Source organism: Mchenga conophoros, linkage group LG19 (assembly GCF_057382185.1).
Source record: "Mchenga conophoros isolate Kocher_MC1m ecotype Shallow Benthic linkage group LG19, M_conophoros_male_GT1.1, whole genome shotgun sequence".
Lineage (NCBI taxonomy): Eukaryota > Metazoa > Chordata > Actinopteri > Cichliformes > Cichlidae > Mchenga > Mchenga conophoros.
Window position 1 is genome coordinate 3,798,136 of NC_140544.1, and position 23,310 is coordinate 3,821,445.

Consider the following 23,310-nt stretch of genomic DNA (forward strand, 5'->3'; position numbering starts at 1 on the left):
CGATTTTTGCCTCATTACCACACCCATGCACACCAGATTATAAAAAACAAAACAAAAACCAGCAAACAAACACAAAAACAAACAAACAAAATAATCCAGTGTAATTAAAACCAGATTAAAGCAGGAACAGAATTTAATCTGTCCCATTATTATTTGATCAGATGGATCTCTTCCATTTCAAAACTTTCTACAACCAAGACACCAACTAATTTGAACAAGCAGAACAGTCAAGATCAAATCACCCATCTAAAACAAACCAGCATGGTTCAGACCAAACAACTCAAACCAGACTGGACAGGCAAAATCTAGACAAGACCAACCCAAACCAAACATAAACAAGTAATCAAGAAATGGAATTTTGTCATCTCATGGATGGGCTTTTCTGTCACTTACAGGATATAGTTAACGATAGTTAGATGGGTTGCAGACCCCAGTTGTCACATACACAACGAATAAGTATTGCATTTCAATGTGCAGGTTTAATATTTTTGAGGCATATATTTTAACTGTTTACACATTTTAACATATTTTCACTCTTAGCTCAAAATAACATCATTGTTTTATATATATATATATATATATATATATATATATATATATATATATATATCATAAAGCAGGCCACTTGGTGCAGCCTTCTCAAGAAGTGCTCGGGTGGTGGCCATATTTTATTTAGAAGACATGATAGATCTTCCTGTGGGATGTACCCAAACAGGTTTTTTTTGTTTGTTTGTTTGTGTTTGTTTTAACATTTTGTACACATCTGTATCAAAGAATCAACCAGAATCAAAATGGCAAAGACAATAAAGCTTCACAAACCAGTAGGTGATGTCAGATGTAGTGGGTTGTAAAAAAGCCTGGCAAGTTCATTCTTGGGACCTGCAAGTAGGACACGGAGAAAATGCACGTATGCATGTATTGAACTATTTAAACTCCTTTTCAACCATAGTTGGTTATTTTGCATCAGTAACTTGCCAGATAATAAGAAACTAGACCAGTAATGTTCAGATTACAACAAGCCAGAACAGGTTAACCCCAGACCAATCCAAACCAATCGAAAGCAGTTCGAAACAGATTAAACTAGTCCCAATAGGACCAGTCTGGTGACAATCCTCAAGAGAACTAAAAAACACAAGAACCAACCAAACTTTTGACAAACTAAACCACATGACAACAAACAAACACATTCATCTTCTTCCAAACAAACAAAGTAAGCTGAGTTGATCCAGATGAACTCGAGCTAACTGACAGCAGCCATTGTGCTGCGACGACATGCCGCTCTGACACAGACTGACAGCGATTGTTGGTTTGTGTAGGCCCTGATGATGATGATGAAGGTGAAGATGATGATGGCGGAGGGTGAAAGCCACCGTCAGCCTCCGCTGTTACTCTCCTGTCATCTCCACCACTGGCAACCGCCGCCGGGCCCTGCACTAATTACCGCTACATCTGTCTTTCTTTTTTTCCCTCTTTCTCCTCTAGTTTCTTCGTTGTGTGCTGAACAAATAGTTCACGCCACAGCACCCCTCCTCTGTCTCTCCTCTTTACCCCCTCTGACACCTCCCTGCATCTCCTCACAGCTGGAGGCAGTGTCAGCGCCACTCTTTTATGGATTTTATTTGCATGTTTTTGTGCATTCCATGTGTGTGTTGCGAATGAGTGCAAGAGACTGAGCATTTGGTACTAAACACTGGGGCATTTTTCTCTCTTCCCACATCTTCTCTGAATATATTTGTGTATGCTAATGAGGAATTTCTGTGCTGCCAGCCATAATGGAGCTGCTGGATAATAACCCTGCTAAACAAACCAACAAACCAATTATCTCCGCTCTTGTTTTTCCAAGCCCACTGTAATTACTGTATGCAGAAGAAAGAGGAGTTTGTTTTCACCGGCAAAGAAAGCTGAAGTGACCCAACATAAATCCTGAAAAATAATCAGATTTGATTTTTTTGTCTTTTGTTTTTTTCCACAGCTGAACTCGTGGAGCAAAATCACCTCCGACCCTTAAACGCACACACCCTTCTTTCCTCAGTTTAGATTTGTCCGTCATTCCCATGGAGGGGGCTGCAAGGATCGACAGACAGACAACGAGCCTGGCATCAAAAAAAGGAGGGAAAAAATGACAGCGCGACAAATAACCTTCCTCGCTTTCTGCCCACAAAATCGACCAAAGACATAGAAAAAGCCTCTAAACTATGTCCCGCGGCCAAATGAGACACCTGTCCAAACCTCTAAAGACCTTTTGTGTCTTTCACAGATTCTTTGCGCCGCGTTCTAATTGGCTGGCTGGACTATGTGTTAGCGTGCATGGCATGCCGGGCTGCCGAGAAGGTAAAATAGGCAGGCGGGGGAGCTGAATAGAAATGTGATTGTGTTGCTGTCAAGCGCTCCCACATGAACTCCCCTTTTCTTTCTCCACCCGGACAGAGAGGAGAAGTGTGAAGGGGGGGGGGGGGGGTAGAATGAAGACGAAGAAGGGTGAGAGAGAGAGGGAGTGAAAGAGACACACTTCATTTGTCATCCAGCGGCCTGATTGGAGTGGCAAAGCCAATTCACATCTCAAGTGGAGTTCCCATCACACAAACCCCCTATACCAAACCTCCACTGCTCCTCCTCCGCCTCATCCCCTGTATCCTGCCAATCAAGCACAGCCTGAGCAAGTTGCCGGTGTTTCGAGCTGAGAGCTTCATCATCATGGATGGGAGCGGTAATGACTCTCTCTCTCAGAGGTTGTAATAGCTGCGGCTAATGGGGAAGGGTGGGAGGGAGACGGTGGAAGAAGGATGGGGGGTGAGGGTCACGGGGAAGGTTGGATGGATTGGAGGGGGTGACGGGTGACTGCTGCTGCCATCACAGTAAGATGCTCACATAACTTTTTAGGGGGACCATTTTCACTTAAAGCTTCACATTGCTCTGCAAGTTCCCTGAAGCTAAAAGCATCTTGCAGCACTATCTGATTGTCCATAAATACACAAAATGCATTTTCCTAAAAAGTCCCAGAACTATAGCTATTATTTGTCGAGTACCAAACAATTTAGAAAGGGGACTAAAAGTTGCGCAACCGACACTCAGACTATAGTCAGAACCTGACAGGACAGCTATGAAAGGATTACTGGCCTACCAGATGCATGCCAAGGGACCAAAGGGGTTAGAGAAGCCACAGCTCTCCACAAAGTTTAATGTAACTGTTAACACTTTGTATTGTCTTCAAAGAGGTGTAAAACATTCCCAATCAGCAAAAGCAAAACCGTGGAAATGCTGAATGGCAGCCAGCTACGAGAAACATAAAAGTAAATAAAATATGTAGGCACTAGTGCAAAACAAGCAACCAATCAAAAACATTTCAAACCACATAGAATGTGCCCCCCAATGTACTAGCAAGAGACACGAAGCATTAAGTTTATGTCAATATAACATTACATACATCATTTTATTATAATATATGATCATTTAGATAACAATATAACAGGCAACAAATTAAAATTCAAAAATAAAGGTCAAAGTTAGTGATATTCAAGTTTTCTCGTTTTTTTACTGTGGAAGAAAAAAAATAAATAAATGTGTTATTTTTAATGCTCATTAATTTTGTAAAACTGGTGCTGCAGTTTCCACAGCAAATTAGTGCGAAGAAGGAAGAAAGTCCCACTAGAAGCAAGTCTTACCACTTGGCAGCCATCTTGTAATGTCTCTGAGCACTTATTTGAGTTGTAATTTTCAAATGTCATCTAAAGTAACTTTAATTTATTTCAGTGGTTAGTGGTTACTGACCATTTCTACAAGTGTGGCACCCTCATTCTCCAGAAATTGTTATGCGTGACAAGGCTTCATGTGAGTCAAAATTAAAAGCTTCTCCTAAAAATAATCGTGCTCAAAAATATTTTTTTCTCCTGAATTTGTTTGTGTCCTGTCACAAAACATAACAGAACATTGAATAAAAGCAGCAAACGTTGAAAAAATAATTCCAGACAGGAGATGAACAAAAGGGTCTTTTTCTTTAAATATACGCCAGTTTTACTCCCATTTTGAGAGACTACATGTTGTTTTTGAAAAACAATCTGGTTCACTGATATATTTTCAATAGAAAATAAAACGGTCACACATAAGAGTAAGATATATTAAGCTTTGCTACACATGAGATACCTTCATTGCTGGTTTGACGATTCAAGGCTATAAAGTGAGTTAAAGTGAGTTAACCTCTGGAGCAGAAGGACAGACGAGATTATTAACATGTCTTAGACTGCAAATTAAATTGTCTCAAATTCAGTAACCTCTCATAGATTTCTATTCTCCTGTCTGTGTGGCATCTCTGGGGATTTCACTTCACTTTTTGGCTTTTCCATCTCCCACCAAACACTTTTTGATATATTCTTTTTAATATTATTTTGTCTTCCTCTCTGTCACCTCTTCTCCTTTTCTGCTTTCACTCCTAAATGATGCTGTCAGTCCCATGAATGCAGCATCTGTGGATATGGCTGGATGAGTCATGTGCAGGGGTTTTCTGCAGGTCCATCATGGTGGCTCACTCTGAACATAATCTGGTAAACAGGTTTTTGTTGTGTCTTCTGATGTGTGCTTGTGTGGGTGGAGGTGTGAGCCTTTTCAGAGGTTACAAACACTATTTCTCATTTTTGTTGTTTGTTTTGTGATTGTCCCTGCAAAAACACACATTTATATTATCTTCTCATGTTTTAAGCAAGTAAGAAAAAAATCATTTTCTCTACAGCAGTTGTTTAAATTATTATTTTTTATATATAAAATCACACAAATCTAATAAACTAACTGTCAGTGTCAAGATATTGTGTCATTTTATATATATGCAGGTAGTGTTACTGTTGAGCTGAACATATTTTCATCAGAATCAAAACCAGAATTATTTTTTAATCCCAGAGGAAATGATGTGTTCACAGTTTCTCCAAGACAGTAAGAACAGCAACTAATTAAACTAAGTTATATATTACAATATAATACAAAATATAAAGCAGCTCTAATAAATTCAAATAGCTCTAACAATTTATAAATGCAAATAGCTCTAACTAGAGGAATTGTACCTTGTATCTCCATCTTATCTTGTCTGCTTCAGTAAGTCCATCAGTGTGTCTTGCAGGGCATTTGAAGTGAGCTGTTGCTGTACACAACATCAGCTCTGTTATACGTAGGGATGGGTATCGTTTAGGTTTTATCCGATACCGGTGCCAAACCGGTACTTTTGAAACGGTGCCGGTGCTTAAACGGTGCTCAAACCGGTGCTTAAAGAATGGAGAACACAAAATTGGTCCAAAAACCTCTCATGTTCAGCTGGCTTTTTATAAAAAGATAACAATGTTAGCCTTTTCTGCAGCTATGGGGCATATATGGTATCACTCTTGGCTGGAAGCAGTGCTTAAACAATGGAAAAAACACAAACTTTGTCTAAAAACCTCTCATGTTTAACTGTTTTCCACTTTTTCTTTGGTCATTTTAGCCTTTTTGGCCAGGGTGAAGGGAGTATCTGCCATCAAACAAGAGGACAGCCGCATGTAGCTATGATGATGTTTGCTAGTTCACCTTACATGCATTAATGTAATAACGTGGTTAGCCTACTCAACGTAAATTACACACGAACAACATTAAGCTACTCACGCAGAGAAGAACGGCTGCTGCTGCCGTCATCATCCGTCATCATTTCTGCTACACTGGCAGGGCTAGGGGCCAGGACTCTCCTCTTCGGGTTTTTGGGGGATGTTGCTAACTCCGGGTCCGATAACAGGTACCTCACCCACAGTAGATGTACACGGTGTGAGGTCTCGCAGCAAGCTATCAAATACGGCGCATTTCTCGGCTTTTAAAAAAAACGCTATGTGTTGCCAAGTGTTTCATCGGATTTGAGGTGTTACCTCCTTTGACAGTATCCTCAGAAACGTAAAATGATTGGCTAGAATCTAAAGTGTATCACAGCTCAGGAAAAAAAAATCACCGAAATAAAGCACCGAAATGTGCGCTGCTTTTCGATCTGGTTACTACCGTTTATGTCAGATACCGGTACCCATCCCTAGTTATACGTATACATACTAACTGGTTTTGCCACCCCTGGCAGAACGAACTGCCAACCCTCATTCGGTATGGTTTTTGGTTGCAGTATATATAAAAATCCAAAGCTCGTCAACATCAATTTTCTATTGTTTCTCATCAGTTTATCTCTTATCTTGAAAAGTTATTTCAGTCTTAAACAAACAAAGATTTTAGTTTAGTTAAAATATATTGGATATGTTTTTTTCTTTTTTTTCTTTTGACTTTGTGGATTTACTGTGAGAAGTTCATTGCAACACACATCTTGAGACATAATTTTGAAATTATACTAAGCTGTCCTATAATAGCATAGTGCAAAGTTATGTTCACACTCTCTGTGTTCTTTAGTAACAGTTGGGTCCTACCAAATAAGAAAGTTCATATTATCACCACTTAAATAAGTGTATAAATGTATTTATATGCTAACCATGTCCCATGTACCAGGAATATGCTAAAAGTTTGCCCTGGATGGCTTTTTGAGATAACAGAGTGCTAAGCTAACAGCTAATGCTCGCAACTTTAATTAGCAAGCTACATCCATAAACTGGGAGGGTGAATTATAATAACACCACCCTACTAGAAAGAAAGTTGTTAGAAAGAATGAGACTAAATATATATAGTTATGACGACCTGAGTCTACGTACTGCCACTGCTGGAGCTTTAAATCTGGATTACAGCCAGAGTAGAAGAGGTTTCGAAAAGTACCATGCTGAGAGAACCAATTATTGGAAATATATATTTGTTACCTTATTTGGGAGAAAGCTTCTAATAAGCCTTAGGATGGCTCAACATGACAAAGTTTTCTTCGTAATGGTACAGTCTCACACAGTGACTGGAGACTGTATATAATTATTGTCACCATGAACTTGTGATTTAATTTCCTTAGAAATGGTTCCTTTGAAGATAAGGACCAGTCAGTTGAAGTTTGAATTCCTCAGCAAATAGTGACATGTTTGCTGCAGATGGTAATTTAACTTGCGCTCAGTTGCCGTACTTTTATACCAGTTTGCTATCAGCTGAGTCAAGTCCCGTGTTTGCAAAAATTGGAGATGCAGTCTTATTTTATCTTTAGCATGACTGAGCCGTAACATTTGCATAGTGAACAAACATATATTCTTTCTTTTCAGTCATTAAATTTCTACTGTGTGTCAAAGCCAGTTTTCATGTGCTTTTCCAAAGGCCAGCCAATGCAGGCTCTAAATTTCTTTGAAGAAGTTTGAGTTAAGGAAACGTATGAAACTTCTCTGAAGTTCCAGGGACGAATGGTGTTTTCGAGCCTTGTGGTGAAACAAGATCTTATTGGAAACACGACTTGATAATTGTAGGAAACTCTTGTTCTTGGGTCATTCTTACTATTCGGTGCCATTTGAGTCCTAATGACATAATATGGTATATTTAGTGTAAAACTTGTCTAATGCTTATTTCTAAACCATTTTCTTGTATGTTTAACCCCCCTCTACCATAGAACACATTGATATATACACAGGATAAATACATTAAAAGTAAATTACTTTTATTTTAGCACAAGTCACTAAAGTACTATGTCCCCAGTCATGCTTGCTCGACTTCAGTTACAAATATAACTTAAAAAAAAAAAAAGAAATCTAGATTTTTCATCATTTCTGGATTGGCTTATTTCTAATGTTCCTCATCAAATGTTCTTTTTTATTATTAATGCATGTTTAATACTTAAAATCTTTAAAAAATGTTGTGTCCCTGAATCAACTGTCACCCCTGTTACTCTGATAAGAATTCCACAGAACACGTCACCTGAATATTCTTTTAGTCACATGACACTCCCGGATGTAACATATTTTGGAGGGAAAACTTTCAAGAAGAAGACGAGTAAGTACCACTCTTTAATCAACCCTTTTTTCAATGTTTTAGCAAGATTTTGTAATGTGGCAAAGCATAACACGTCCAACCTGTTACGCTTATTAATAGTGGAAACAATTTTTTTTTTGTAATTTTTATAATATGGCTAATAAACATGTTAAAAATGGTTCTTAGTGGTCACCATGTACTAGCTTGTTGTTCATCATACTAGTAGTAATGGCTAAGTTTAGCATAAAATCTCCCCCCTGATACCGTCACCCCTGTTATTGCTATGCACTGTAACAGGGGGGACACATGGTAACAGGGGGGACGTAAGATGATAGAAGTTTAGTGTTTAGGGTTATTTATACAAGTGTGTATTGGTAATTATTATTAACCTGTATATATATACTTTTAGAAGATTTTGAATAGTATACATTTTTCAGGGAATGGCACCAATGTCTGCTGCGGAGAAGCAGCGGCGCTACCGAGCACGTCGTGATGCTGACCCTGAGAGAAGACAGATATATCTCAATAAAGAGAAAGAGAAGTGGAGAAAGGACAGAGAGGAAGGGGGAAAAAAAGAAAGTGGCAGATCTCAGTGAACGACAGAAGAGAGCACAGAGAAAGCAGTGGCGAGAAAGGAAAAGAAAGCAGAGGGCTAGTGCCAAAGGCAGGACAGAATTTGAGGCTATGAATACTCCTCCCCTAAGTCCAGAATATTCCCTAGAGCCAGAAAATGCCCCGCAACCAGGACCCTCAAGGTTAGAAGAAGAGTTGACAGTTCAATGCTTTGCTGATTAGGTAGATTTTGTATTTGAATGATAAAACGTGATTTTGCCCTAAAAAGAGAGAGAGAGAGAGAGAGAGTGAGTGTGTGTGTGTGTGTGTGTGTGTGAGTCTACCTGCCTAATACATTATAAACATATAATATCCAACGTCTATCTTATACTGTATCTAAACATTTATCTAAACATATATATATAATAATTGTGACAATATTTCCTGTGTTGTAGGCAATACATTGTTGGACGAAGGAATATTAGACAGGGAAGAAGGAGACTCAAGAATGAAATTAAAGAGCTAAAGGCCTTGTTGGAAAAGGAAAAGAGAAAAAAAGAAAAATACAAGAAGAGGTGCCAGCGTTTGGGTGGGGAAAAAAAATCCCCACGTTCTAAAGTGGATGCACTGCTGCGTCATGAAACAGTTAGCAACACAATTAGGAAAAGACTATTACTGCAGGAATCAATCATTGAGGAAATCAGGAATAAATACAAAAACACCAAAAAGGAACGAGAGAGGTAAATTATTGCAAAAACGACAATAGGAAAAATTATAAAGAAATACAGGCTACAGAGGGCTGCACAGACAGCTCTAGACTTTTCAAAAAAGCGTGGTCAAAGACAAGATGGAGGGCTCATAACCTTTGAAAGAAAGGAAAGCAATAGATTACCAGTTGATTGCAAGCAGAAAATAAAGGCCTTCTTCTTAAGAGATGACGTCAGTCGGATGACAACAGGACGAAAGCAAACTAACTCAAAAGAAAATAAAAAAACAGAAACGTTTGCTAACTGATTCACTGAAGAATCTGCACCATAAGTTTCTTTCAGAAACTGAGCATCAGGTCTCATATTCTTGTTTCTGCACCTTAAGACCATTTTGGGTTGTGGTGCCCACAGAAGCTGATCGTGAAACCTGTCAGTGCAGGACACATGAGAACTTACAGTTCATGGCCAATGCCCTGTATGTCCAAGGTCTGTCAGCAACAAAACACATTGAAGAGATGGTAGATGCAACAATGTGTGATGCTAAATCCAAAGTCTGTGCATATGGTGAGTGCAAAGACTGTTTCAGTACAACACACACACTCTTGAGACCTCCTAACAACACAGAGATAGCCTTTACCAAGTGGTCTCTAGAAGAGAATGAAAAATTAAATGATGGAGAGGTATCTGGTAAAAAGTCAACAATTACAGTGAAGACAACTGTCATGACAACAGAGGATGCACTTGCAGGGGAATTTCATGACGGACTACTCAGATTTAGGCGGCACGTCTTTAATATCCGATGGCAGTATAGGGCCTACAGACAACTGAGAGAAAATCTGAGAAACGATGAATGTCTGCTACATGTAGATTTTTGAAGTTTCTTTAAGGTGGTATTTTTTGTCACTGATGTTATGTCCACCCTGTTTCTCCTCTGTCCACCCTGTTACCTGTGTGTTTCTTTTGTTAATTAAATCAAATCAACAAACATAATGCATGTCTCTTTGGTTATTGGGAGGGAATGAATCAGCAAAATTAAGTTACTTAAAAATGGAGCCAATTTTTTTTTAATATTCCCTTTGAATCTAAAAACAATCTTTTGAAATTACACTGTCTTAAAACTGAACCTGTCTTCTTTCAATATAATGCTTGTTTAAAATACTTCCTTGAAATTTCCTTGCAGATTTTAAAAAGGGACATTGTAGCTTTTAGAAAATGTAAATATTACTATAACTGTGCATTCAAAACAGTTATTAATAGAAAATTGAATGTCCTGTAACAGGGTGGACATTTGGCACGTCATGGTAAAGACTTTGATTTTAAAAAATATTATAATATAATATCCTTAGCTGGACCAATACATTTTTCTTATAGGTTGAAAATCCCTCTTTTAGATGAAATGTTAAAATAATTCAAAATTTTGTATTTTTTGATGAAGAGTGATCACACTGAAATGGCACCGAATAGTAATGAATGGGAATTGAATCTAAAACTGGGTTGGTATCTGTCCCTTGCTTGGCCCACATAGTGGATTCAGAGGAAGTCTTAGTACAGAGTTTAAAGCCTTTAAAGGATTAGTCCACCTCATATTTAAAGTCTTTCTATCAAAGTGTGTAATCCTCTACCACAGGCCTACTGGGAGTCTGAACTCTGCTGAAGATCTGAACATCTTTCAGCTTCAGCCAGCTCGTCTTTCTCTTCAAAGCCTTGGGATGATCCAAAGGTCATGACTTCTAACCTTTGCCAGAATCATCAAACTACCACTTCGACTCCAGCACCTCATCCCGTCAGCTGATGTTCACATCTCAAAGAAATCGTTTGTTTTCCTTTTTCTTACTTTAGTTTGTTACTTAATTTTTTTTTGTTTCATTTCTTACTTATTCAATGAAGAAAGCTGTTTCTTTTTATTTGTTCACATTTCTGCTCATTTTCCTTCATTGCCTTCTTTTTTTCTTCTTTTTCTTGTAGTTATTTTGTGTTGACTTTTGGTCTTTGCTTCCTTAAGTTTCTTCCCCCTTCTTGGTCATCTTCTTCTTTCCTTCTTTGTTTTTTTCTCAGTATGTGCCTTAACTGTCTGAACTCCTTTTGCTGTCCTTAAACTTCCCCTTTTCTGTTTCCCCTCTGTACTTTCCTGTCTCTCCTCTACTTTTAACCATCCTCACTCATTTGTAACTTTTGTGACTCTTTTATGTTCCTTTCTTCACACCCGTTCCTTCTTTTCAGACTTCTTCTTTGCTACTTTGCTGTTTCTTACTTTTCCACCTGTATCCTTCCTCTTACTGATGGTGTGCATGATTTCCACTTCCTGGGAGAGTCCCGTTCCTTCTGGAGGATTTGTATATTGTAGTTTTGACACTTTTACTCTGAAGCCTCCGCATTCACATAAATCCAAAAAAGAAAAATCAGCAGCTTCCAGGTTCTCTCTTCCTCCTCCTGCTTCATCCCTGACTCCTCTCTTTCTTTCTTCTCCTGTTTCCCTGTTGGAGGAGAAGTCGACTCCTCCACGGCTGTAATCACTTTACTACTGTTTTTGTTCACGGTAAGTGGACTAAATATTTGGATGCTCATAAGCAAAGCAGAATAATTGAACGTGTGATTTGTGGCAGCTGGCTCTGAGTCTATGGGCTTGTCTCGGCATAATGAAAACAGCTAGCGAGCCGTTGTAAACAAAAGCAACTTGTTATGTTGCAAACCCCTCGCTGTGCTTTGCTGTGTGTGGGAAACAACTAATTTTCTTGATGGCGTACTGTAATCATGGCGAAGCTTTACCACGCGCTGTGCTGAGTACTGCAGCGCTTATTAATACAGAGAGAGAGTCAGTCCACTCCTGGCAGAGCTACTATTACCGTAAACACTTTAAAGTGTGAAGAGAGAGAGAACAACACACCAACCTGAATTATTATAATTATTAGGTGAGTCCAAAGCGGCGGACTGGGCCGGCTGGAGGACCTGAGCCTATTTACAACTGCCGCTGGAGCTTTAAATTTGGATTCCAAGACTGAGGAGTTGGCCTGTTATGAGAGTACTCAGGCTTCTTCAAAATCACAGAATAATTATAATAATAAAAATAATTACAGTAATAATAATAACGTAGGTGAAAGAGTTTCTCTCCAGCCAACAAGCTTGTCGACTCAACAGGAAACTCTGTGTCTCCTGTATGGTTCACTCTGTGACATCAACTTACAAAACTAGAATAATTAACTGGACAGTTTGAGCAAAATAATCATAATAATCAAAGAACATGTATAATTCCAGCATCAGAGAACTGAGTTATCTCAGTTCAACTAACAATAAAAACAAAAGTTAGAAGAAAATAAAAGGATGAAAGATGTTTCAAGCTGAATTTCTTTTAGCCATTCACACCTTAGTGTTTGGAAACCAGAGGTGAAGGTGAATGCAGCTGAGAAACTGAGAGACACTGTGATATAGTATATAAAGTATAATACTGTGTACAATGACACCTGAAATCCACAATGAAGACGATCAGGAGGTAGAGCCGGTACTCATCCCAAGTTTCTCTCTGACGAATCCATTGAAGTGTGAATGTTAGCTAGTGCTTAAGCATAGAGCATAAAAATGCGTTAATGAGTGTGTGAATACTAGACTGCTCAGAAAGAGTAGAAACATGCTCTATAACGACCACTTCGTTTAACAAATCAAGTCAGCCAAAACTAAGTATGCCACTGGCTTACGCTCAGTAAGATCTACTAGGTCAAGGCAGGTAAAACAATACTTGCCAAACTCTCAAAGACTAGCAAAGTGGTGACTTTTCAGAGAAGCAACATATTGTAAAAACAAAATAATAGTGACAATCTACTTTAAAATTTACCATTAAACGAACCCGAACTGTATAGTTTCCTGTTTCATTGGTTTATGACTTGGTGCTATTGACTCTATAGATGTCAGGTCACCATTTCAATACCAATATTTCAAATGAGTCATTTATACTTACATGCTGCTACATAAAAAAACCCATTAGTTATGAGACGTTGTGGCGGCTCTGTTATGCTGTGGGCGGCATTTGCCACCACAGCATAACAGCATAATGATTTGGGTCCACTTGTCCCCTTCAGGAACGGTCTAAAATGTCAATCCAATTAAACACCCACTGGAGATGTTGAGCTGGCATTCTAGACAGCTCAGACTGGTTGAATAGGCTGGATGGTACTCATGTCTCCAGAAGAATTTCAGAGACTTGGAGAACAAATGATAAGGTCTTGAAACTGTTTTAGTGGCACGTGGTGAGCCACCTCTTAACATCTACTAGATCACTGTCTAAGCCACAGGCTAAACAAATCTAGCTTCACAAAGGAGAAGATTTAGAATTTCAAATTCAAATCAGTGTAATTTCACCCTAAAAGCTACGAGGTATGAAGTTTTTATTTGGAGATGTGAAAAATTGGACACATATAAAGAAGTAGATCTGAACCTAAAGCTTACACCATGCCTTAAAAAGGCAGTGGTTTAAGTGGCCAGTCATTTCAAATTCAACATATCTGTCATATATATATTTAGGCTGATGTTCCTTAGATTCATTCACTGAATTCCAACTTTATACAGTCCTGATCAAAAGCTTAAGTTCAGTTCCAGACAGTAGATGCTCTTTGTGTGGTCGTCTTCATCACTTGGAGAAATGTTCCCACTCACCTCATGGAAACGCTTGCATCAAGAATGCTGCAATGGGTTTTTTTTGAAGGTGGGGTCCTAAACTTTTGGTCATCTGTAAAACAGCCTGTTTCACTTTAAGTATTGTTTTCAATATGCTCAAAAAATGTTTTTGTCTCACTCCCATTTCTTCTTGTTGCCTGTTGAAGCTCCACTTCGAACCTTGTAAAATATGATTTTTTTTGCTATTTTTCAAGTGGTCTTAAACTTTTGATCAGGACTACACCAAGTACTGTGCTGTACACTGTGTAGTATAAAGACAGTATGAACCATGATAGCGTTTGAAACTGTGAACATATTGTTGATATACAATATGTACATATTTCACTGTTTGGGGGAGGCGAAGTCACCCTCTACAATGCATGCAACAAAAAATAGTTATTAGTTCTTAGTTATCCATTTATTAGAAATAGAATTAAAATTTGAATAATTTTTCTATTCTCGTGTACTAATATTATTTTAATAATATACAATTAACATAACACAAGGTTCAATTACTTTTGTGAAAAAAAACTGTAAGTAGAATTGTCCTTCAAGACTTTCTTATTTTGAGTACATTTTTAGAGACTGTACCATTTCACTTTCAGTACTTCAAATTCTACTGGATTATTTTTAACCCAGATATCTGTACTTCTACTTAAGTTAAGAAAGTCTGTACTTTTGCCCCCTCTGGAGAGCAGAAAGAGGTGGGATAGAAGCACAAATGCACTGTGGAATTCAACAGGAAAAATCAAACAGCATAACAGAACCAGGTTTAGAGAGGCTGGCCACAAGCCTGCCTCAGTTGCAGAAAAACAAAACAAAACAGAGAAAATTCAAAAATAAGCAATATATGGACACATTCACTCTGAGAGGGAGCCTCCATGTGGAACAAAGAAAAAAAATATCTGGGTCATGTGTAAAATCGGTAACAATAAGATTTTACACCTGTGATTTTGCCAAAACACAACTGGCAAAAGCAAATGTACATCTTCAAGCAATTACCCAACTAATCAACCGTATGTGTAAACAATTTACAGGTGACATTAACATCAATAATCAACTAAAAATGAGATGCAACACTAATAATAATATCAAAAACATTAACAAAAAACAAAAGTAAATCCTATTTAGGGTTGGGGCTTTTCTGTGTAGTTTGCATGTTCTACCCCGTCTGTATGGGTTCTCTCTGGGTATCTCAGCTTCTTTCCACAGTCCAAAACCTGCACTTAGTAGGATTAGGTTAACTGGTAAAATCACCAATTAACCTAATCAGGTAATTAGGTTAACTGGTTAAATTGGCTGTGGGTGTGAATGTGAGTGTGAAAGATTTTCTGTGTAGCTGGGTTAGCCCTGTACAGGCCACCACTCTGTCCAGGGGTAGCAGCTGGGACAAGCTCAAGACCCCCTCACAACCCTGAATATAAGAAACAGAAGAAAATGGTTGGGTGGATGGATGGTCAGGTCCTATGATTGCTATATGGAAACATAATTTCCTGGAGGTGGGATTACAATGTGACTGTAGTGTTAAAAAACACAAAGATTTCGGTTATTTTTTCCTCCATCTCATTCTCCTCCTCTCTATGACATCAGAAACAACAAGAAACAACCTATCTATATCTCTACACCTCTCCTCTTTTCTCCTTTAGATAAAAAAAGCTTCTCTCCTCATCACGTATCCTTGACCTGCACCTGTGGAGGGCTTCGAGCTGAAGAGAAGGAGAGAGAGAGGAGGGGAGGGGGTGTCAACCCCTGAGAGGGGTCAAGAGTCAGGGTTGGGAGTCAGGGGTCAAGAGGAAATCCCTTCTGTGGACAGAGAGCCAGTTATCATTCTCATCTAACGGAGCGGCCATCTGTCAATCAGGAAGAGAGGGGAGGGGCCAACAGGTATCGCTGGCCCCTGATGCGGCCACCGCTGTCCCCCAAGGGCCAAAACCTTCTAGAAATACAACTCAGGGTCCAAATGAGGTCGTGGGATTGTTTACGTTGTGCCTCTGTGGCTCGACCCCAAATGATACAGATGAGCACAGAGAGTTTAATCAAGTTTCACTGACCTGAAGATGCCCCGCTCCTCTGATAACTCAACCTGTGTTACACATCGGCTGACTCTGCTCTATAACACATGTGCAGTCACCTGGAGTTCAAGTAGATGCTTTCAAAGGCCTCGTTTTGGCTCAGCATTTCAGTATTTGAACAATTGGGTAACACTTTGTAACAACTATACACTAATAAAGACAAGTAAACAATGAATTAATGAATTAATGTGATTTATAAATGATGGATGAACAATTTCTAAATAAAGTATTAAGTACTGAGATGTTACTTAGGAGCTGTGAACGGTTTATGGTATCATTCAGAAAGCCTAAGTAAATGATTAATGACATATTTAGATGTACATTTCTACATATACAAACTGCAAAATAAGCTATTTGATTGTTAGTATGTTAATCTGGGTTTTATATCTATTTAAATGTAATTTGTGTTTTTTTAGGCAAAGTGAGGAATACTTATATCTTACAAAGCATTTACATTTTGAACTCAAACATCTAAAAAAAAAACACACAAAGCATACAGGGATATGCTAAACACACATTTAATCTTTAAATAATATATTGCTCAGGCTTTATGATCTTAATTAATGATTACATAACAGCTCAAAAAAATAAGAACAGTGGTTATGGATTTCCTACTGTGTAAGAGTAGTATTTTGAGAAATTGTATATTTATTGTGGCGAATATTGATATTTCTTTTATGGAATACCACCCCTGTTCTATACAGGCTGGAGTTTTGAAATTTATGGAACTGCTATTTGCTTTGGGATTCTCCAAAACCCAGCAAACTAAACTTGAGGAATTCTTAAAGAAATTCTAAATATCCATTTTCTGGACATTTTTTTCTTAGAATGCCAGATTAATATCGTGTTTTGGGATGTTTGCACTTGTTTGTGAAATTCTGTGGAATATTTCTCATTGCTTTGTGAAAAAAATATTTTATTTATTTATTTCAAGAAGCTTTAGTACATTCAGGCTACAGTACTGTGTGACTCCAGCTGCAAAGTGTTTCTCGTTCTCTCTTAGACCCCTCCAACATTCTCAGACTCTAGTCAACAAACATTTCAGTTTTTTGCAAAATGTCAGTGAGTTGTGTTTGCATCTTCTAATAAATATTTGCATGTTTTGTATCACTTTGTGCTTTTTCTGTATTGAAGATGAAACTTGACCTTCTAATTTCATTTATAATTGCTTTGTGAGGTATAGATGGTTCTCACACAAAATACTTAACTAATAACTTGGAACTGCCTGAATTAGCCATGAGTGATGAAATAAAAGTAAAACCCCTATTAACGTACTCACAAACAAACAGTTCATTCTATGTACACACATTTAATGGTGTATTTAGTCACTATTATTAATGGTTCATCAGACCATGGACCATAAACAGCTCCTAAATAACTTGTTTGTACTTAATATAATATTTTATTTATAAATAAATAAATATCTTGTAGGATGATAACACAACATAAACACTGAACACACAACATGCCCTGAAGTGTTTGCCGAATTTTCTGTCTCTGCAAATAATCATCTCTGTCATATAAGAAGCGCTTGTGTTACTCTTTTTGTTTACAAAAATATCTTTGAGTAAAGTAAAACTGTACAAATGACCAACCGTTTACCTGATTCTCATGTGTTACAACACAGCTGCACCCAAACAGCTGATGAACGGATCCAGTGCCTGTGTGAAAGTGCTGTGGCTGAACACTTGGGGCTGTTTGTTGATGCTCTAACACACATTTAATCCACTGACCCTTCAATTATCTTGTAACACAATCTGTTCTCACCTGGGCTTGTGCCTCCTTGGCCATGTAAAGGCAAACATTCCCAATGCCAGGCCGAGCCACACGGAACTCCCCGTAGACATCGTTCCCCCTCCTCCATTCTCATCCTCCGGCACATCCCAGCAATCCTTAGATTTAACAAATGTGGTTAGGCCAATCACCTTATGCCTGTTTGAAGCTCAGATGCACTTTTGCAGAAGTTTCCTGGCGCTAATGATCAGATCAGTTATTTAATAACAGCTTGGTCTGTCTGGGAGAATCCTGTCACTGGTTTTCTCAGAGCTCCGAGTCCTGCAGGGATTATAGAACCGGTGACTGTTGCGGTAGCATGAGGAAAAAAACCAAAGCACATCCTTGGGGAAAACAGCAAAACAATAGGAGTGAAACCTGGAGAAACAGGTGATGCATCAGGGACTTTCATTTTTCTTAAATGGGCAAGGCATGTTGGCTTTCCTGCAGAAAACCCTAGTGGGCTCCATATAGGCTAGCCCAAAATTGGCCCAAAATTACATAAGACTGAATGTCAGTGGCAACAGGTCTTATGGGAAAATTAATCTAAATTTGAACTTTATAGATTAAAAAGGCTGCCAAAAAGCTCTAAGACAATTCAAGCTGTGGTAAAGAGTAATTGTGGTCATACCAAATACTGACTTTCAAGTTCATCAGAACTGGAAAAACTGTTTTGGTTGTACATACTTAATTTCCACATATTCTTGCATCTGCCTCAATTACTCTCTGCACCTAATTCCCATTTTCCTATCAGCTTTAAAATAAGCCTACCTTAGCATTCTGATTGGCGGACATGTGCCCCTGGCCCCTCTCCTCTCATTAATCCCTCACATTTCAACTATAAGTATGAGTTTTGCAACACATCTCTCACTGGTATTTGGAGTCACTGATTTGAGAGGTTGAAATCAAAGAGTTGTGCAAATAGTTTAAAAAAAAAAACGAAAGAAAGAAAATTTGCAGGGCTCATTAGGATGTGTGGTTTTTTTTGTTTTGGGTAAATCAGTCTACACATTTGTGAACATATTCAGAAGAAAAGTAAAGCAAACGTTTCAAAAGTTAGATTTTTTTCTACAAGCTCTTGTTTTGTATTCTGTGACTACACATTCAGTCTGCGTGTAAATATGACATGCACTGTAGGATTTCATTTGAAATATTTTTGCACTTTATAAATTCTCACACGATGTCTAAAGGTGCTCGTGTTTTGCAACATATTTGCCTTCATATTTGAGCCCAACCCAAAGTGAGTCAGTTCGCATAGACTTGTATCAAAATCTCTAAAATTATAGTTTTAAAAAGCATTTTTAAAGCCTGTTATACAAAATGCTTTTGGCCTCTATGATTAGGTCCGACATTTAAAGCAAGTGCTAAAGATTTTCTTTATATTTCATCCATCCTGACATTGGAGTTAATTGTCACATGTCGGATAGACAGCTGTAACCAAAGTCGTATACTACACCTCACCTGGGCAAAGTGGCATCTGTTAGTGCTTTGTAGAGCAATTTCAACAGGATTACCTGACAAATAATATGACCTGCTGTGAGGTACAGCAGGTCATACCTGCTATTTCATACCTGCTATTTCCGGTTTCGGGCAGGTCATGGCGGACATGCGATAGTTCACGCTGATGGACGTAGGAAGTGTTATGAACAGCTGATCGGATCGGCAAAGCGTGTTTCTGGAATATTATGTTTTTGTTGCTAAAAGTGCTTTTCATGCAGTTTTTGCAAAGCTATATGTGGAAGGACACTGTGACATAGGACAAGCTGATGTCATAAGATGTAAGTACAACTCCTCCGGTTTCATATGAAAAAAAAAATTATTGCGCTAGCTCACGTGGTTGCAGAGCTGCCAGGATTTAAAAATAGTTACGCAAAATGGAGCGTGTCCGCTCCGACCGGCTTTAAAGGGTTAAAACTTGTGTATTTTTCTTTGTTCATTGTTTAGCAGTAATGAGCAATGTCCCTGTATAAATCCTTTGCAGAACAACTTTGCTCGCACGAGTAGTTGATTACCACTCTGTCATCCAAAGATTAGAGAATGAAGTTGTGGTTACAAATAACCAACCTGTTTATGGAACATGTTGAATATTTTAGGTAATGTTCACAAGCAATGCTACTACAAACTGGGAACTTCTCTGTGTTGGTGTTCCTAAAAAGATTAGACTACTTTAATAGAAAGACAAAAAACACAACTTCTCTTAAAGATGCAAGCTTAATATTGTGTCGTTAATATCACTAATCATTAACCTCAGAACATCGATTTTTTTTTCAGTACATACACTTATATATATATATATACATACATATACACATACATACAAGAATTTAGTTACTCTGTTACTCAGTTGTATTCTTATATACTCTTTTCCCTCTTTCATCTTCATAGTTCCTTTAACAGAAAGCCTTCAGACATTCATCTTCACCATCTTGTGTTTACTCAGGTGGGCTACCTGGTGTTAGCTTTCACCTTCACAATGCTACTGCTTAGAGAGATTTTAAAGTGATAGGGAAAAAAGTGAGTCTGGTTTCTGCAGTCAGATCAAACACATATAATAACTGTAACTGTAATAACCACTTACTGTAAATGAAACAGTTTCATTGCTTATGCAAAGGAAAGTGTTCTGGTTTCGGTTAAAATACAACATTTTACAACATTAAATACACAGTAGAAAGCTCTATTATCTAGTTTACCAGTTAGTGACACCGTACTAGCGCACATTTCATGCACTATTCTCACAGCAGCTGGAGATGACTTAACTTTAAAATATGACATTTTATCACTTTCTAGAAATGTGTCTTGAACACTAAATAAATGGTAATGGTTTGACGTGCAGACTCTGGGACCAACCCTAAATACCCTCTACTGGTCATACATTTTTTTTCTAACCAAATCAGGCATCTGTGTTGCAGCTGACTACAAAAGTCAGGACCCCCTTTTCCAGGACTGTAGCGTACGTGTGCAGGAGTTAAAATAAATGTGCACACTCACAGATTGTACAATTGTAACCACTGCTCTGTGCAGGCTGTCAGAGAGCAGCAGCTGGGTTTTCTCTTGGTTCCTGTCGTTTTCTGGCTGTTTGGATCTAAACAGGGCTGGCTGTGTGCTCAGGTTACAGCCTTTGTTCCTGCAGCAGAGTTCAGATATCTGACAATCCTCCTCCTTCCTTTCTGCTAACCAGCCATTAGCTGATTGGAGGGCGTCAGTGTGTAATAATATTCCAGCAAGTCGTCGTCAGCGCTGGAGATACTGGTGTTGGTGTGGTGGGTATGGTGTGGTGGGGAGAAGGGGGTCCAGCTATCCCTCCATCCATCCAAATCAGCATTAATCAACACTGCTTGGTTCATTCTTCTTCATATCAAATCAGACAAATGATTACTGGCATTCAGGCGACGAGGGCCGTCAGCGGCGAGGGGCAGCACCGCAATCAGCCCGCCGCTCGCTTCCTGGAGATCCTGCTGTAAAATCACTGTGTTTTTCTTTTCTTAACTAATCGTTTAATAAAAGTGACGAAGACTGACAGACGGGGAATAAAGGCAATGCATGCTTCTGAGGGAATACACGCCTTAAATCTGCACATCGCAAACCCGAAGCTGAGAGTATTTAGATCGGCAAAGATCAGCCCAACCTGAAAATACTCATTCTGTTTTTGCCCCTTTTCTTTTCTTTTCATCTCATCTTCTTTTAATCAAGCTCTGTTTCAGAAGGGATAATTTCATTTCCAATGTAGTGTAAATACTGCAGACGACACCACAGAAGAAGAAAGCGAATCACAGGTATATTTGTGCTGAGTATGTTTTGTGGCAGCATATTTTTGATTTGTGCACTTTTTTCATATTAAAGGCAAAAACAAGCAGATTTGAACCTGCCAATACAAAGATAGAACAGACACACATTCATACACTTTATAAACCACGACCTTAATCTTAACCTGAGATAAGTGAGAGCCAGATTAAATATCAATCTCCTGGAGTCAAACCGAGAACCAAAACATTCAGTTTCGAAACAACATGTTCACTTTTCAGCAACAGTAATGTTTTTTCAGAACCCACCTTACATTTTTATACACTAAAAAACTGATAAATTAAGAGCTTGGAATGTTGAAACCCTGTAAGTGTCACGGCGAGTGAGAGGAGCCGTGTGGAGGAGGAAAAGGAGGATCCACACGCAGGCAGTCGTGAAGGTGTAAAAGGTGATTTATTGAACACAAAAGGAGAGGCAAACGGCAACACGGAGAACTAAACTATACTGGGAAACAACTAAAACTACAAAGCACAAACCTGAATGAGCAGAGGAGAATGATGATGGACAGCAGGGAGAACACACGGGTGCGACATGGTAGATACACAGACGGACCAGCAACAACAATGACGGAAGACATGACTTAAATACCCAGAGAACCACAGGGGAATTACACACAGGTGGTGGACACAGCTGGGAATAATCAACAAGACGAGACAAAGGTAAAACTGAACACACTCACATGAGACGCAGACCTTCACAATAAAACAGGAAACAAAACACACTTTACTAAGACACAGACTAGACAGAGACAGACTTGAAATGACATATGAAACTAAACCCACATCTTAAACCCAGATAAACAGAAACATGGAACTCTAATAATAGACATAAACATTACCATAACACGACAAGAGAAAAAGAACACAATCCCTGATGCAAACTTAAATCAAAACACAATAAACTCAAAATACTGGGTCCAACGGACCCAGAACCGTGACAGTAAGGTACCTCCATTCTACCCTTTACTGGGATTACTTATTTGAACTCTTCTGTTTTGTAACTTAATGGCCTTCTGGTGACAATAAAGCCGCTTTTACTTGCCACAGCAGGTATCTCCACATGTTTGATTTTACAGCAGGTCCTTCCTGACACAATCCCAAAAGAGCCTGCTCACTTTCCAAACAAATATGTTAACCACTACACCAGTGGAGGAATCTGAAGGTAGCAAAATGCATCTTTCTAGGAGTAAATATGGATTTGTTACTTGGGAATGGACTAGTACTTGTGTAATGTTATCATTTACCACTAATATCTACACCTACTGTATGACTAATGTAGAATCACCATTTAATATTTGTCAACTGTGTTGGCACACAGTTGTCCACACAGTCTGATAACCAGTAATTAGCCTTAGTTTGTACATTTATAAGGATTTTACCTGTACCTGAAACCTTGTTTCTGAGAGTGTGACTCCAAAGTGAGGACTATAAGTCTTCACTTTAACAAAACTATTTATACACGTACAGGGACATGTTCCTATAAGATTCATATTTTGTCTTTGCTGATGTCTGTTCCTCTTCGGTCTTAAACAGCATGGTGAAAAGAGATGGAATCAAGCACAAATATCCAAAAAAAGGATGAATCTGCTGCACTCTTAGGTACTGTATGTTGATTCATTTGCTGACCTTCATCCTCTTCTCAAATTTCAGATTCCCATAAACCTGCTGGTTGGATGGTTGGACGAAACCAGTGCTGGTTTTGTTGGTGTTTGTGACATTTTCTGCTCACATGGGTTCAGCCTGAGCCTCTCCATCAGCTGTGGGCGCCACGCTCTGCAGAGCGAAATAAACGCCTTCATTTTTTATTCAGGAAACAACTTTGATGAAATTTGCTTTACCCAGTGGTGCTTGAATCAAAGTGCAAATCAGGGACACCGAGAGCTGGCTGCAGGT

General features: G+C 38.6%; 1 pseudogene across 1 annotated transcript; it reads left to right on the forward strand.

Annotated features, from left to right (window-relative positions):
- Positions 1 to 7,391: 7,391 nt before the first annotated feature.
- LOC146551494 (uncharacterized) lies at positions 7,392 to 10,003 on the forward strand (annotated as a pseudogene). The gene is made up of 2 exons (XR_014890059.1): positions 7,392 to 8,624; positions 8,877 to 10,003. The product of XR_014890059.1 is annotated as an uncharacterized LOC146551494 (transcript).
- Positions 10,004 to 23,310: the final 13,307 nt, after the last annotated feature.